General features: G+C 39.1%; 1 long non-coding RNA gene across 1 annotated transcript; it reads left to right on the forward strand.

The window, feature by feature from the left end:
• Positions 1-3,625: 3,625 nt before the first annotated feature.
• On the forward strand, positions 3,626-5,329 carry LOC107835190 (uncharacterized). The gene is made up of 2 exons (XR_001661021.1): positions 3,626-4,359; positions 4,732-5,329. It is a non-coding gene; the product is annotated as an uncharacterized LOC107835190 (long non-coding RNA).
• The last annotated feature ends 2,818 nt before the right edge of the window (positions 5,330-8,147 follow it).

Genomic DNA, 8,147 nt, shown 5'->3' on the forward strand with positions numbered 1-8,147 from the left:
ATAATATGTCCATCTTACTTGTGAAATGTTGTCTGTGGAGCCCTCACATCAATAATCCATCGACCAGAACAACAATATCCCTCAGTGCTGAGGCATCTTCTGCTGTTTTGATTGAGCAAAGTAGGAGGGTATACCGCTCCAAGATGGCCGCCGTATTTCCTGCACCGGAGCGGCCAATGCGGGGTCTACTCTTATATTACGTCTATGGAGTCCGCTACTCAACCACTGCGGAAGTAACTCATCCAGCGGATTTAACAAATGGAGCCTTCTTGGTGCACGTTACCCAGGAGAGCGGCGTTCTGGAGGAGCTGCAGACGTAACATTTGTCCGTTTTGGAGAAGCAAAACCAGGCAAAATAAATCCTGGTAAAAGCGCACACCGGACCGCGCGCAGGGTAAAACACTCAAAGAGTTCAATCGATCAGTTGATCTGTTTGGATCAGACAGATCCAACTGACTGATGAATTAGCGCAGATTTTTCTGCAGATGGGAACCAGGAGGAAGTGCGTTCAGACCCCAGCGGGTGAAGTGATGCTAATTTAAGTGAAGTCGCTTAATTTAATTTATTAAAAGTTATTGGGGCCTCAGTCAGTGGTTTTTGTCACTACGGAGAAAAATGTAGATGCATTTATCTACATTTTTATATAAACCGCATAAAATGCGACTAAATAGCCGATGTTAATATGATTGTAATTTCACGGATAAAAATAGTACATGAACGATTTTGTTGTTGTTGTTGTCGGTCAAGATAACGGATAACAAAAAAGTAGCCCGCCCTGACACCAACTCACACACATCTTCATTCACAGTCTTGCTTGTAGATTGATTTTTCTTTTCTTGGATGTTTTGATGTTAGCTTGTCGATGTCTCAGTTTTATTTGCTGGGAAAATCAATAAGCAGCTTAAGGTGACTCTGCTGCTCTCTAGTGGCGAGAAGCCGCAATGTTCCCTGGTAACAATCGGAATGCAGAATGCATTATGGGAGATGTAGTTTGTAGTCAATTCGTTTTCAAAACCTATTTTAAATCAATCATGGGCCTATAAAACGCTGGGTGGGCCACATAAAATGACGTGGCGGGCCACATGTGACCCGCGGGCCTTGAGTTTGACACGTGCATTAGAGTATGTAGACTGTAATGCAGTGGTTCCCAAACTTTTTCTCCTGGGCCCCCCCAGTGGTTTCCAAACTATTTCTGCCCCCCCCCCCTATGGCTTACAAATAGCCGTCTGGTTGAACGATGTGTGTGCGCGAAGGAGGGAGGGGGAGGCGGGTGGATTCTTAGAAACTCCCTGTTATACTCAGCCCCGGCTCCAGACGAACAAGGGGTGGTGGGAGGGAATCAACTTTTTGGGGGGCAAAATAAATTGTAGCTGAACATAGACAGCTTTACTCATCAGTCGGTTAGTTTGGGGGAAAAACTGTGAAAAGTTCTTTACGTTTTGCTGGTTTGCTGCCATGATTCTAACACACCTGTAGCTCCGCACAGCAGCAGCAGGTCTCCTTCACTGCCCACAGGTGTAAACCCAGCGCGAGTGAAGTAGCTCTCATGTTGCATTTGAAGGCGGCTCGGAAAAACGGATTAAATAGTTTTAACTGCTGATAAAAATAACAGAGGACACAGATATGGGAAATGCGGAAGCCCCTACTGTATCAAATTGACAGAGGAATAACAGAGAGTTGGCCATTCTAAGGTAAAAACCCAGCGCAGCCCCACAATTTGGGAACCTCTGCTCTAATGCATCCTCCAGGACCCTGCTGAGGGTGTGGAGCTGGTCCAGTGTTCCACATTCAGGACAAAAACCTCACTGCTCTTCCTGAATCCGAGGTCAGACTATCTGATGGATCCTCCTCTCCAGGACCCCTGAATAGATCTTAGCATGGAGCCTGTGATCTCTCTAGTTTGAACACACTCTGCAATCCCCTTTTTTATAGGGGACTATGGGGAAATTTTACTGCCATAAGTCAAGAACACACATTTTCAGTCTGAAAACAGGACTTCATGTCTTTGTACTCAAAACTTTTGCTCTCTTGGCTCAGTAGGTGCTATCATATGGGTTCTACTATAATCAGTAGTAGCCATACAGACACCCTGAAGGAAACCAATGCACACAATATAACCCTTTCATTCTATTGGCTGAGAGGTTGCCATGTGGTGGTACTCTTTGTTTCTCAAGAGAGCAGAAAACAAATTTGCAAGTGAGCAGAGAACTTTGAGCAGAAATTTGATCCGAGTGGAGAGAAGAGGAGAAAGATTTGAGAAGGCACAGTGAATATTTGAAAGAGAGCAGAAATTTTGAGTACAAGCATTACAAGTTTTTAGAATAAAGACATGAAGTCCTGCTTTCATATGTGCTCTCAACTTATGGCAGTAAAATCCCCCCATAGGTACCACCACACCATTCTCCCAATCAAGGGGAACTTATCCCAATGTCCACATAAACCAACACAGCCCAACAACATTCAGAGCCTAAAGAAACTCTGGGCAAATCCCATCCACTCCTGAGGCCTTGCCCCTCAGGAACTCTTTAAGCACCTCAGTGACCTCGTCCCCAGAGATTGGAGAGCCCGACCCAGAGTTCCCAGGCTCCCCTTCCTCAATGGAAGGCATGTTGGTGGGATTGAGGAGGTCTTCAAAGACCCACTGACTCATTACGTCCCCAGTCGAGATCAGCAGCACACCATCCCCATTATAAACGGTGTTGGTGGTGTCATCAGCACTCTGTGTCATACATCTGATTTAATTGTTTGCTGAAACAGGTCTGTGACCATGAGATGGGGTGTGTCAGTGAGATTACATGTCCAGATATTGTATGCAAATAAAAGAACACAAAAAATTAGAAAAATGGACTAAAAGATGAACAAAATTCAGATATTCTTGAGACCATGTAAGTTTATTTGGAAGCTATGTTTTAGTTGAGAAAGGCAGAAAAGAAAATGAAAATGTATTTCATTGTTTAGATTTTCTGACGTATTCTTCCTTTTTTATTTTGTCAAACATAGTGCACACCTAAAAGATTTAGGTGTGCACTATGCACTATTTTTCTTTTTTTTTATATTACAAATACAATGAAAGCAAAGATTTTTGTATTTACAAAAAGACAAAGTAAACTTATGTAGAAGATCTAATCAATTGGTAAAACTAAATTATTTTATATTTTTGCTTGCTAAACTGCCACCATTTACATTATAAAACAAAACAAAAAACATTGCCAGCTCCTTGGCTGAAATTTCTGGTAGACCTAATATAAATGTCTCACTGAATTCCTCTGCTGGACTTCGAAACCAAAAGTGTCCAAAGGCAGCATTGGTGGCTGAACTGCTGCAGGTCAGTAGCATCATAAACTTTTTGGCACAGCAGCATTTGGCAAACGTTCAATGGGTCCAGAGCACATACTCAACTCTGCTGCTCAACCAACACATCAACGCTTCTTACAGATGTGGCACCATTCTGCTTTGCATTGCCAAAAAGCATTGTTACAACAAAAAATTAACCAACCAGATTTTCCTTACCTTTTCTGCTAAGTTATTTAGATTACATCAGTAATCAATAACCTAGATGCTGCAGTGGGAAAGAGAATGTAGCTGTTAAGACCAGAAGAAAAAAAGTCAGCTTGGCTAAATAAATAAATAAATAATAAAAAGGTAAATTAAAAGAAAACTGCTATTTTGCAGACTCGTGGATGAACAGGAGAAGCTAAATTTGGCTGTGACCTGCCCAGAGCTGCAGCTTGTCATCGATCTACGTGCTTTGTTGTTTGAAATTTTTAATTTGGGTGCTCTTTAGACGGCCAGTGAAAGGGCATTGTTGGCAAGAGACGAACTCCCCTTCTGCCGCTGCCATTCAGCACTCGGCCTTTTTTTCTCTTCTTCCTTCAAGGGAAAAGGTGCCATGAATATTTTTTCAGGGGGCTGGGGATCGAGGCAAACAAGACATGAAATGGCGGATTAATTGAATCTCGTGTTTGAGCCTTTGGTCCTTGCTTTTAGACCGGTGCTTTAAATGAATACAAGGCTGCTCTAATTGTGCAGAGACACAGAAGAAGTATCCTTCAGATTCCTTTGCTTTTCCTGTGTGGATGGGAATTTGATTTAGCAGCAAAAGGCATCTTATTAGCTGCTTAACTCTGCAGTGTTACACTGTTGGGAAGGTTTTTAACGGCACTCCTAATTTTATGTTACAATGCTTCTGTGGACGGCATCTGTCTTATTTTAGAAAAAACTCATTGTTTTTGTCGTTTCCATGTCTCCCCGTCCATAAATATGATGCCACCCTGATAACCACAGCAACAGTACCACTCCAAAATTGATGTTCTGATTGATGACACGTTCAAAGAAATGATCTTCTCCCTCACATCAAAGGTACTTTCATCCTTGATTCTGTTGTATTTTTCATACACATTTCTAAAGAATTTTGCTGTACATTACTTTTCTCTTCTTGCATGAACAAAAAATATTTATCTTTGACATTTGTTTATTTAGAATTTACGTAGTTAGTATTGTACTGCTTGTGATATTGTGTTAGTAGTGAGTTTCTATGATTCATAGGGGGGACAATTTTTCTTGTTTGACTTTTTTACAATTAATACAGTAAAGAATTTAATCTTTTCTAGGTAAAATTCCAAAGCAGTGGACTTGAGAAATGTGTATTTAATAAAAATGATACTGAATCATGTTAAAATTATAATATAACTGCATAAAACAAATCTTATTTGTTGTGTTTTGTGTCTGCAGTGTACTGCTGTTTTAGAAAGCGTCCTCTCCAAGCTGTCCAGATACGATGAAGGAACATTCTTCTCCTCCATCCTCTCTTTCACAGTGAGAACCACAAACATGCAGCCTCTTTGTTTTAGATGGCCACATGGGCAGCATTTTATTTGTTGGAAACCAGATCTTCACAGCTAGGCTTCAGTGTGATGACTCTTCTCCTTCCCTTCTTCCCCCTAAAAGGTGAAAGCAGCAGCCAAATATGTGGAGGTCCCTGTGAGTTTGCTGCTCTGTTTTATAACTCACCCTGTCTGTCATCTCATTGTGCTTCTATCTGCACACTTTGAGTTAGAATGTTTGGTGGGAACTGAGCGGCTGATTTTCTCTTTGAGTCAGGGTGTTCAACACTTTGTGAATCTGATTCTACCGAAATGTTGTCTTTGATATTGTCTGAATGTAGACTAGCTATCTTCTAGACATTTTCAGCAGACTGGTTGCTGTTTCATCTATTTTTATCTCAACTCAGCCACTTGTCCTTGACTCAAGCTGGACTGGCTCTACACTCCATGAGTGTCGTGTTTCAACATACCAACTGAAGTGCCAATAAAGTTTTCACCCCTCTGAATGTTTTACACTTTTTATATTATTTTTCAAATCAATCATTATCAACTTAAGATTTTATTTTTCTTTTCTTATAACAAAAATTTCAAAGTGAAAACTGATTTCTACAAAAATAATGACAAAAACATGAAGCATAAAGTAATATTTCAATTTATTTTATTCTTCTCTTATAAAATGTCTGTCTGAAAAAGCACTATATAAATTGTATGTATGTATTATTATTAATAATAATACATCATATGTAATAATACATACTATGTATTATTACACACATTATACAATAACTGAGTGCATAAATATTCACCCCCTCCAGTCAGTAGATGCACCTTCAGCCCTTTTTAAGTCCTGCCACAAAAGTTCTGTTGGGTCAGTGTTTGGGTTTTCTCTGGGCCATTCCAGAACCTCTACCTTTTGTCTTCAAACATCTCTGTGTAGCTTTAGCTGGTTGCTCGGCTTGTTGTCTCGCTGGAAAATAGATTTTCCACCTTTTCTACCTTTATAAGTCTTCTAGGGCCTGCTCCTGAGAAGTATCCCCGCAGCATGATGCTGCCACCACCAGGCTCCGTAGTAGGGATGGTGTGTTTGGCCGTTAAAAAGCTCCAGCAAAAACTTTCTTTCACCTGACCATGGAGTCTCCCACATGCCTTCTCTCAAACTTTAGTCTAGCCTTGATATCCAGGGAATGTTTTATGTCCATTATTTAAAAGTTTATACTTTTAAATAATCTTTCTTAAGCTTTGCTTGGAATGTTCTTTAGTTCTCATGTTGTCAATGTAGCCAGGAATACTGATAAACCAGTGCATGTCTTTATAATACAATTAGTGTAGTGATGGTTGCAACAGTGGCAGGAGTTCAGGAAATGTCTTTTTTTTTTCTTAATTGACAAAATTTTCTAATAATCAGTTTTCAGTTTGATGTTAAAGTGAGAGGTTTGTGTCATTTTTTGGCCAAAAAGTAGAATTTTCTTAATAATGATTGATTTGTAAAGGAAATAAAAGGGTAAAATATCCAAAGGGGTGAATACTTTTCGTAGACACTGTACAGTTGTGTTTCCAGAAACAGGCTCATCATTACTCTTAGACATTTACCCCAGAAAAGGTTTGGACAGGAAAGTAACACTTCTTTACTTCCCACAAAGCTTAAGTTGGATTTTACAAATAATTTGAATGATTATCTTTTATCTTTTTCCAGAAGTATAATTCATTTTTATTACCTGGCGCTCTTTTGTTTTATATTTTATAATAATATTTAAACACGAAATCTGTGAGCTTGGACTAACTGAAGCTTGGTCTTAATGTACCTTTGAAGTCTGAACTTGGATCTGGAAGTGATGGCAGCTGTAATAACACCAGAAACCCAGCAGGATTTATTAACTTATTTGAGTAGTTCTGTGTGTGCAGGAGTTCTTAAGAAACACAAAGTAAGATGCATGTATTGCTGCGGCCGTCAAATCTGTGATGTGCAAGGCAGCCATGTTAGGTTTAGTCGGTTTGCAAGTGAAGAACTTTTGAGTTTCCAAGTCAAAATCTGAACCTCAGCTCAATTTACTATGATTATTTTGAAATTCAATTCCAGCTTGGAAATAGAAATGTAATTCATCTTAATTACTTAGATACTGTTGGACTATACTATAATCAAAGCCTACAATCAAATAAAATGTATGAAAGCCTTTGCTACGTAGCAAGTTTAAAAGCCTTTAAAATTGCTACACGCAATTTTAAGGGTTAGGGTTACTAGCACCTATTTAGTTGGTGCTAATAAATATTTAAGGTTTGAAAACACAGTTAATGTTGCAGAGTTCATAATTTTGAAGTTGAATTCTGCCAGAACTATAATAGAACTTTGATAGTAGTAGTGGAGTAAATAGCATTATTGAATAAAACAGAATACAATCAGTATGCTTACTATACAAGTTAAACATGTTAGGTTGCACTCTGTTTCATGTTTTATAAAATAAAATCCAAATTTTATTTACAAGATAGAAGCAAACAATAAAACTAGATGGAAACATAAATAATTTGATATTTTCTAGCTGCTACATGGTCATAATTAAAGTAACACTCCATTGATGTTGGTTAGTATATTTAAAGCCATAGTGTCTGAATATCAAATGTGGGAAAATAGAGCATCAAGAGACAAAACCTGAGCTGAAGAGTGGCAGCACAACCTGCCACCCCCAGCCTGCTCCTGCCCCCTGCCCCTCCTAATGCTCTCTGGTTCCCATCCAGACTTCCTTCCCAACCGTCTCCTCCCATGAAATTATAGTGTAACACCTACCTTGGCCTGTTGGTCTTTTGTATGGAGGAAACCTGAAGCAGGTAAGCCTCTTTGGGAATAAAGAACAAGAGATGAAGTCTCTGAGACCCCTCACTGTGCTGCACCACCTCCTTTGTCACGAAAGAACAAGCTGTCTGCATTTTACTTTTCACTACATTATAATACATTCCTTCCTATTATTTTCTTAAAAATGAAATCCTCATATTTTTTCTGATCTCATTAGCATTAAACAGCAGCGTATTTTGCTGCTCTGATGCAGTTTAACTTTGATGGCACATTCTTGATTGGTAATGAAGACAGAAAAAAACTCTGGACATGAGAAGCAGCATATTTACAACATAAAAACACAACCCATGTGGAAGAGGTAGAGTAATAGCATTACTGAATAAAACAGAATAGAATCGTATTTTATTCTAGAATTGCACCGCTCAGGGTGACAGCACGGTAAAAATAGATTTTTTTTTGGACAACTATCCCATCTTGTTTTATATACTGCATAGTTGAACTGATTTTTGGCAATATTCTTCATATTTTGCTATTTTGTT

This window comes from Poecilia formosa, unplaced genomic scaffold (assembly GCF_000485575.1).
Source record: "Poecilia formosa unplaced genomic scaffold, Poecilia_formosa-5.1.2 Scaffold1183, whole genome shotgun sequence".
NCBI classification, from domain to species: Eukaryota; Metazoa; Chordata; class Actinopteri; order Cyprinodontiformes; family Poeciliidae; genus Poecilia; species Poecilia formosa.